The sequence below is a fragment of the Herpailurus yagouaroundi genome, unplaced genomic scaffold (genome assembly GCF_014898765.1).
Source record: "Herpailurus yagouaroundi ecotype Mexico unplaced genomic scaffold, PumYag 196, whole genome shotgun sequence".
NCBI classification, from domain to species: domain Eukaryota; kingdom Metazoa; phylum Chordata; class Mammalia; order Carnivora; family Felidae; genus Herpailurus; species Herpailurus yagouaroundi.
Genome location: NW_024412427.1, coordinates 16,273,680 through 16,282,530, shown reverse-complemented (window position 1 = coordinate 16,282,530; position 8,851 = coordinate 16,273,680). Strand labels below are relative to the sequence as shown.

At 39.5% G+C, this 8,851-nt stretch overlaps 1 long non-coding RNA gene across 1 annotated transcript in view; it reads right to left on the bottom strand.

Moving 5' to 3' along the window:
- Window positions 1–4,508: 4,508 nt before the first annotated feature.
- LOC121012418 (uncharacterized) overlaps window positions 4,509–8,851 on the bottom strand; it is a 24,985-nt gene continuing 20,642 nt past the window's right edge. Inside the window, exon 3 of the long non-coding RNA XR_005782099.1 lies at window positions 4,509–4,518. This is a non-coding gene — a long non-coding RNA (uncharacterized LOC121012418). The remainder of the gene's footprint in view (window positions 4,519–8,851) is intronic.

Below are 8,851 nucleotides of genomic sequence, written 5' to 3'. Positions count from 1 at the left end.
CCTTTTTATAAGCTTTTCTAATAATATATCTCATTTTCACAGCACTTCCAAATAGAAATTTCTGTGATGGAAATGTTCTACATACATGCTGCCCAATACAATAGCACATATGGCTGATGACTATCATATTGGAAATGCAGGTCTAGAGAATAGCAATAAAAGCCATAAAAGGTTAAAGGGCTTTTTCATTAAAAAATTAGTTTTAATACTAATTAAATTTTAAGACAACTTACTTTACTTTTTCTAAACTTGCTGACAGACTGCCTGTATTTTTCAAAATTCCCTATCTTCTAATGTCTTTTTTTGTTTGTTTACTTCTTTGTGTGTTTGTGTGTGTGTGTGTGTGTGTGTGTGTGTGTGTGAGAGAGAGAGAGAGAGAGAGAGAGAGAAAGAGAAAGAGAAAGAGAGAGAGAGAGAAAAAAAGAGAGAGAGAGAGAGAGAAAGAGAGAGAGAGAGAGAGATAGGCCGGGCGGGAAGGGAGGGGCAGAGAGGGAGAAGGAAGGTCCGAAGCAGGCTCTGCACTGACAGTAGAGAGCTGATGCGGGCTCGAATTCACAAATGATGAGATCACGACCTGAGCTGAAGGTGGATGCTTAACGGGACTGAGGCACCCAGGCGGCCCGTCTTCTAATTTCTTTTTTTTTTTAATTTTTTTTTCAACGTTTATTTATTTTTGGGATAGAGAGAGACAGAGCATGAACGGGGGAGGGGCAGAGAGAGAGGGAGACACAGACTCAGAAACAGGCTCCAGGCTCTGAGCCATCAGCCCAGAGCCTGACGCGGGGCTCGAACTCACGGACCGCGAGATCGTGACCTGGCTGAAGTCGGACGCTTAACCGACTGCGCCACCCAGGCGCCCCCGGTCTTCTAATTTCTTAATCAAGTCTGAATATCTATCAGAAGTAATCACTTACCTATCTTTGGTTTAAGGGCAGTTTTTTTTGTTTGTCTTTAAACTGCCATTCCTTTTAGTAAAAAACTCCTACTGATTCATACTCCTATCTTGTCAACTTTTTGAAGTATATCTTTCTAAAATCTAGGGACATGTACATGTCCACCCAGTATTCCCAATTTTGGCTCTCACAAAGTTAGATCACAAATTCACTTTCTCCCAAACTTGTAATTTACACTTTACTTTTACTTTCTCTCATACTCATCTTTCGCTATGTATAGCTGGTACACTCTATGTTAACTGCTATTACAAGTTCATTTCCTGCCATGCTCAGGGTAAGGTTCCTCCTGATCAGATCAGCTTATTTCAATTCCACATGAAATATAATCATCACTTAGCCAATCATTCTAGTATTTTAAACCAAGATCTAAAAGCCAAAAAGCCAAAATCTAGGGGCACATGGGTGGCTCAGTCGGTTGAGTGGTTGACCCTTGGTTTTGGCTCAGGTCATGATCTCATGGTTTGTGGGTTTGAGCTCCATATTGGGTTCTGTGCTGGCAGCATGGAGCCTGCTTGGGATTCTCCCTCTCTCTGTGCCTCTCCCCCGGCAGCTCTCTCTCTCAAATAAATATATATTTTTTAAATAATAAAAGCCAAAATCTAGTTTAATGACATCATCTACATAGACCACAGGAAAAGAAAACTGCATGCTTCAAGCGCATCAAACTCCACAACTCTTGGTTTGAAAAGAAAATGCAAAGTAAAATTCTTCTCCTTGTGATTCACCTTGGTAACCGAATGCCTTGAGGGAATGCAATAGCAGTCACCCACCTATGAGGAGGTTCTGTTATTGTTCTTGACTGACTTAATTCAGAACTTGGAAGAAGAAAAAAACTGGCTTGTTTACAATAGGCCCATGAAGTTAATACCTATGCCAAACATCTTTAGAAACATTTAACAAATCTAGGAAAATCAAGAATTCTACCAAAGATAAGTTTTTAAGAGTTGATTTAGAAGAATCCCTCCATCCCTCTTACTTCTATTAGTAACTATTTAGGGGCCCCTGGGTGGCTCAGTCTGTTAAGCGTCCGACCCTCGGTTTCAGTTCAGGTCATGCTATCACAGCTCATAAGTTCAAGCCCCAAGTTGGGCTCTGTGCTGATAGGGCAGAGCCTGCTTGGGATTCTCTCCCTCTTTCTGGGCCACTTCCCTGCTCTTACTCTGTCTCTTTCAAAATAAATAAACAAACTTAAAAAAAAAAACTATTTAAAACAAAAATAAAATTAAAAAGCAATTCAAAATCCCTAATGTCAATATTATTTAGAAGATGCATAATAGAACAAATTTCCATCTTCATTTGAAAAATCAAACCCTAGATTTCCAAGTCAACATGGCATCAATGCAAGCAGTACCCATTATGTTGGCCCAGTAACACACTCAAGAACATATAAAAGCTGGACTAGGGTGGGGAAATATGATGGGGCCTAAGCTCCACATGCTGTCTTCTAAACCAGAGCCACACATATAGCAGAGCAGAGGCAGGAAAGAGAAAGAACACACCTTTTTTTTTTTTAATCTCCATGCAGGAAAACAAAATTTAGGGACCAGAAAACCAAGCAACAGTTGAAAAATTTTATGAGAAAACTTTTGGGCTATTTACAAAAATACTGATAAATGTAGTATCTGATTGTTGTAAAAATCTCAAACAATGGGGCACCTGGATGTCTCAGTTGGTAGAGTTCGGGGTTGTGAGTTCAAGCCCCACACTGGGCATATAGCTTACTTACAAAAATAAAAATAAAAGGAAAATTTTTAAAAGAGCAGCTTAAAAAAAATCTCAAACAATACTAAAGTGTATGAAGTGTAAAGTGAAAGTCTCCCATGTTTTCTTTTGCCCTTCCCAGTTCAGTACCAGATCAACAGTTGATATAATCAATGACATAGATTTTATTTGGTGAACTTTTTACACTCTTTGCCTATTTTTCTAATAGTGTTTTGGTCTGTTTCTTATCTGCAGGGACTCCTCAATACTAGGTGACATCAATCTTTTCCTGACATAGGGTTAAAAATATGCTTCCGCTGGGGTCCCTGGGTGGCTCAGTTGGTTAAGCATCTGACTCTTGGTTTCTGCTCAGGTCATGATCTCAGGGTTTGTGAGTTCAAGCCCATGCTGGGCTCTGTGCTGCTGACAACATGAAGCCTGCTTGGGATTCATTCTCTCTCCCTCTCTCTGCCTCTCCCTCGTTCATGCTTGCTCACTCTCTCTCTCAAAATAAATAAATAAACTTAAAAAAAAATACATTTCCCCAATCTGTAGTTTATCTTTTAGTTTTGTTTATATTATCTTTTTATGCAATCAAATTTGAGTCAATTTTTTCCTTCTTGATTTTGGCCTTGGTATAATGCTGTATGCAGAATGGAGTAGAACAAACCATCTGTTTTAGTGAGGCTTGCAAGCTAAGAATGATTTTATACTTTAAAAAAAATATTTTTTTAATGTTTATTTATTTTTGAGAGACACAGAGAGACAGAGTGTGAATAGGGAAGGGCAGAGAGAGAGGGAGACACAGAATCCGAAGCAGGCTCCAGGCTCCGAGCTGTCAGCACACAGCCTGGCACGGGGCTCAAACCCACGCAGGGTGAGATCATGACCTGAGCCGGAGTCAGACGCCCAACTGACTGAGCCACCTAGGCGCCCCACTTTTTAATGGTTGAAAAAAATCAAAATAGTATTTCATAATGTGAAAATTATATTGAAATTCAAACTCCAGTATCCATAAACAACATCAAACATAACTGCATTCACTCATTGACATGTTGCCTATGGATGCCTTCAACGCTACAGTGGCAAAATTGAGTGGCTACCTGTGTATGTGGTGCTCACAGAGCTGTGCACTGCTGCTCAGTGCACCACAGAGTGGAAATCACACTGAGGAAATCAGCGAAGAAGCTATATAACTCAGCAGCATCTTGACTGCCACATGCGCATACTGACATACTGCACTGTGATAGCTTATTTCTTTGTGTTACCAGTGCATAGTCATCATATCAAAACAAGAAGAGAAAGTAGATAATGTCATGCTTTTTTTTTTTTGATAATGTCATGTTTTTAAGCAAAGTGGATGGAGAGTGTGGATTACCTTGCTATTAAGTCACACGAGGAAGCACTGTGTTTATTATGCAATGACACTACAGCTGTGCTAAAAAAAATTCAATATACACCAACATTAGCACACTAAGTAGTCACCCAATATTTCTAATTCACAGGAAAAGCCATGATCTGAAAAATCCAAGGCTGATCTATTAGCCAAGAAAAGGAAGTAATTTATTAGTCAATGGTGAGTTGCTTAAGCCATGCTCAGTTCTAGGTGCTGAAGAAGGATATTCAGAGAAAATAAACTTAAGACTACTAGCTTTTCAAAAAGACCAACTCCAAAAGTTGAGGATAAAGGGAGTTAAGATTAATCATTTTAAGAAGGCAAATGTGGGCCGCCAGGGTGGCTCAGCGGGGTAAGCGTCGGACTCTTGGTTTTCAGCTCAGATCACGATCTCACAGTTTGTGAGTTCAAGCTCCACATCGGGCTCCACGCTGACAGTGTGGAGCTTGCTTGGGATTCTCTTTCCCTCTCTCTCTGCCCCTCTCTTGCTTGTGTGCTCTCTCTCTTTTGTCTCTTAAAACAAATAAATAAACTAAATTAACTACGTAACTAACTAAATAAATAAAGCAAATGAGGGGGACCTAAGTGGCTCAGTCTGTTAAGCATCCAACTCTTGATCTCAGCTCAAGTCATGATCTCATGCTTCACGAGATTGAGCCCTGTGTCAGGTTCCACACTGACAGTGTAGGGCCTGCTTGGGATTCTCTCTCTCCCTCTCTCTCTCTGCCCCTCCCCTGCTCGTGCACATGCTCTCTCTCAAAATAAATAAACTTAAAAAAAAAAAGAAAAGGCAAATGAGTTCATGTAAAGTCCCTGTTTCTCAATGAGTGGAAAGATGTTACCAATACTGCTCAGTTGTTTATTCAAGGAGTCAATGCCAAGTTTAAGCTGGATGAAGTTTAAGCTGGCTGGCTCAGTCTGTGGAGCATGTGAGTCTTGATCTCAGGGTTCTGAGTTCAAGACCCACTTTGGGTATAGAGATTATTACTAAAAAAAGAAATCTTAAAAAAAATTAAGTGAATGAAAAATTGGCTTCCATGAATAGTCTGTTAAACAACTACAGGCCAGAAATTGAGAAAATACTAATTCAGTACAATTTGAATTGCAATCTGCTAAAATGTGTTACCACTGATAATAGTAATGTGGAGTAGAAAAAAGCTCAGTTGGATAATTTGCAAAGTTTGTTAAGATGCAAGGCAGTTATTCAATATATTCTTCATCAGCAGGTACTCTGAAAAATATTTAAATTTATCATGTGTTATTGAGCCAACAGTGCTGATGGTGAACTTCACTCACTGTCATGGTCTTAATTATTGCCAGAAATCAAAGCTGAATAATCTGACTTGCCTGACCACAGAGCAGTTCAGGGACTTTGCTGTAGTAAAATTTGGTGATTTTTAATCTTTTTTTTTTTTTTAAGTTTATTTATTTTGAGAGAGAGCGCAAACAGGGGAGGAGCAGAGAGAGAGGGAGACAGAATCCCAAGCAGGCTCAGACCCGTCAGCACAGAGTCTGATGCAGGGCTTGAACTCACTAGCTCAAGATCATGACCTGAACTGAAGTCAAGAGTCAGATGCTTAACTGACTGAGCCACCCAGGCGCCCCTGTGAATTTTAATCTTTTAAGCTCTGGGTTGAGAATGAAAATTTTCAGAACAATAGACCTCTTTCAGATTATCAAATAATGAATGGCTCTGAAACTTTGCTTTTGCTGCAGATTTACAATATTTAATAAAGTAACCCTGGGGGTGCCTGGGAGGCTCAGTCAGTTGGGTGTCTGACGCTTGATTTCTGCTCAGGTCATGATCTCACAGTTTCTGGGGCTCTGCACTAACAGTGTGGAGCCCACTTGGGATTCTGTTTCCCTCTCTCCCTGCCTCCCCTATTCACGCCTTCTCTGTCACTCTCAAAATAAATAAACTTTAAAAAAAGAATTTAATAAATTCAATCTAACATTACCAGGGCAGAACAACACTTATATGTGAAAGTCAAACTACAATCAAGTCATTGAGATAAAAATTAATATCTGAATCATAAGCAATAATGTCAAGTTGCTTTATACACTTCTCATGCTGTTAAATTTAAAATAAGAAGTGAGATCTACATTCCAAAACAATTTTTTTTAAGTTTTTTTTTTTTTCTTTTTTTCTTGAGAAGGGAAGGGAGGGTCAGAGACTGGGAGAGAAAGAGAATCCTAAGCAGGCTCTGTACTGCCAGCACAGAGCCCGACTCAGGGTCCAAAGCAACGAACTGTGAGATCAGGACCTAAGGCACAGTTGGATGCTTAATGAACTGAGTCACCCAGGTACCCCACCCCCAAACAAATTTTCAGGGGACAGATTTTCTTAGCTCAAAACTACAGTTCCAAACAAAACAAAACAAAACAAAACAAAACAAAACAAAACAAAACAAACTACAGCTCCAGAAGCAGTTTTAGGACTTCAATGAAAGTGCAAAGAAATTTCCATATTTCAAAGTCTACTTAACAGTGAAATTATGGAGCTTCCATCTAACCCTTAATTGGAAGTAATTAATCTGCTATTTAATGATATGCTAAAAGGCAAATATTAAAAGAATAAGATAATTTTATAAATGCTTCCCAAGTGATTAATATGCTCCACTAAAATCATATGCTTGTGGGCTGATACTGATATTTGGCTACACATCTATGTAAAGACATTTTCAAAGATGAAATATGTAAAATCTTATTACAGACCATCATTAACATTTGAAATCAATTTTGATAGGAAACAGTAACTCTGAACTCCAATTAAGTGAATGTATCACCTTAAAAAAGAATTCCCTTTTTCTCATTAATATACCTATTGTTACAAAAAGTTGTACTCAATAATTATTATATTTTAATTTCATCAATAAGAAATTTGTGGAAATGTGTTTTTTAAAGTACCTTGAATAGCCTTGATTTTGCTTATTGGACCACAAAGCCTAAAATATTTACTCTTTGGCTCTTTACAGAAAATATTTGATGACCCCTGCTTTTGAGAAAGGTTTTCTTTAGCCTAAGCATATAAAAGCATCTCCTCTGTTTCCTGAAGGGACAGGTAAAAACTTTTACCCAACACAAATAGGGATTGGGGCTGGTTGGTTACACAAAAAAAAGCAGTAGATCAGGTAACAAAAAAAATATATACATATGTAACTTAAATATTTGATTTTTACTGAAAACAAATATACATACATTCATTCATCTGCCAATACCCTGGTAGAAAGCCAAGGCCTCTGTGAGTATGGATAATTTATGTTTCACATGTTCTTTCTTACATGTATCATATCGATAATATATACCCATGATTTTTAATTTCAATTTCTTTAAATGGAACAAGGCGGGGCACCTGGGTGGCTCAGTTGGTTAAGCATCCAACTTCAGCTCAGGTCATGATCTCCCAGTTGGTGAGTTCGAGCCTTGCATCAGGCTCTGTGCTGATGGCTCAGAGCCTGGAGCCTCTTCAGATTCTGTGTCTCCCTCTCTTTCTGCCCCTCCCCCGCTCAAGCTCTGTCTCTCTCAAAAAAATAAATAAACATTAAAAAAAATAATAAAATGGAACAAGAGGCACCTGGGTAGCTCACTCAGTTAAGCATCCAACTCTTGGTTTCAGCTCATGCCGTGATACCACACAGTTCATGTGTTTGAACCCTACATCGGACTCCTCACCAACAGTGTGGAGCCTGCTTGGGATTCTCTCTCTCTCCCTCTCTCTTTGCCCTTCCCCTGCTCATGAGTACTCTCTCTCTCTCTCAAAATAAATACACTTTAAAATACAATAATAAAATAAAATAAAATGGAACAAGTATTCAAACAACTGTGAGACAACTGAGCATAGAATCTTTAACAAGATTTTTATGATTTTTTTTTTCTAATCTTCTAAAATGTGCTCACAACCAATAAGATAGTAATTTGGGCAGGGTGGGGAGGGGGCTGGCTCAGTCAGAAGAGCATACAACTCTTTTTTTTTATTTGAGAGAGAGAGAGAGAGAGAGAGAGAGAGAGCGCGCGCGAGCGCACACGAGAGGGGGGGAGGGGGCAGAGGGACAGAAGGAGGGGGTGGAGGGAGAAGGAGACACAGAGAGAGAGAATCCCAAGCAGGATCCAAGCTTGGCACGGAGCCCAATGTGGGGCTCGGTCCCACAACCCTGGGATTGTGACCTAAGCTGAAATCAAGAGTCAGACACTCAACTGACTTAACCTCCCAGGCGCCCTGGGCATGCAACTCTTGATCTTGGGGTCATGAGCTCAAGCCTCACGTTGGGTGTAGAGATTACTAAAGAGCAAATAAATAAACTTAAAAAGAAGATAGTAATTCGGGGGGAAAGGGACTTATCTAATCCTTTCAAGATCTTCAACTTAACTTTCTTAAAAACAACTACCTTTATACTCATATTTCATTATACTCACATTTATATAATATTTAATTAGGTTATAAAATTACAGTAAGTAAAACTGGCATAAGCAGGTTTGGAACATATTGACCCTTAAAAGTATAAAATTCAATTTGTGATTGTAAAAGGCAAGGTATACCAGAGTAGTTTATTACCAACCATGAGTGCTCAGTTTAAGAATCATTCCGTACAGGGGCACCTGGTTGACTTCAGCTCAGGTCATGATGTCACGGTTTGTGAGGTCAATCCCTGCACTGGGTTCTGTGCTGACAGCTTAGAGCCTGGAGCCTGCTTCAGATTCTGTGTCTCATTCTCTCTCTGCCCCTCCCCCACTTGTGCTCTGTCTCTGTCTCTCAAAAATAAATGTAAAAAGGGGCGCCTGGGTGGCGCAGTCGGTTAAGCGT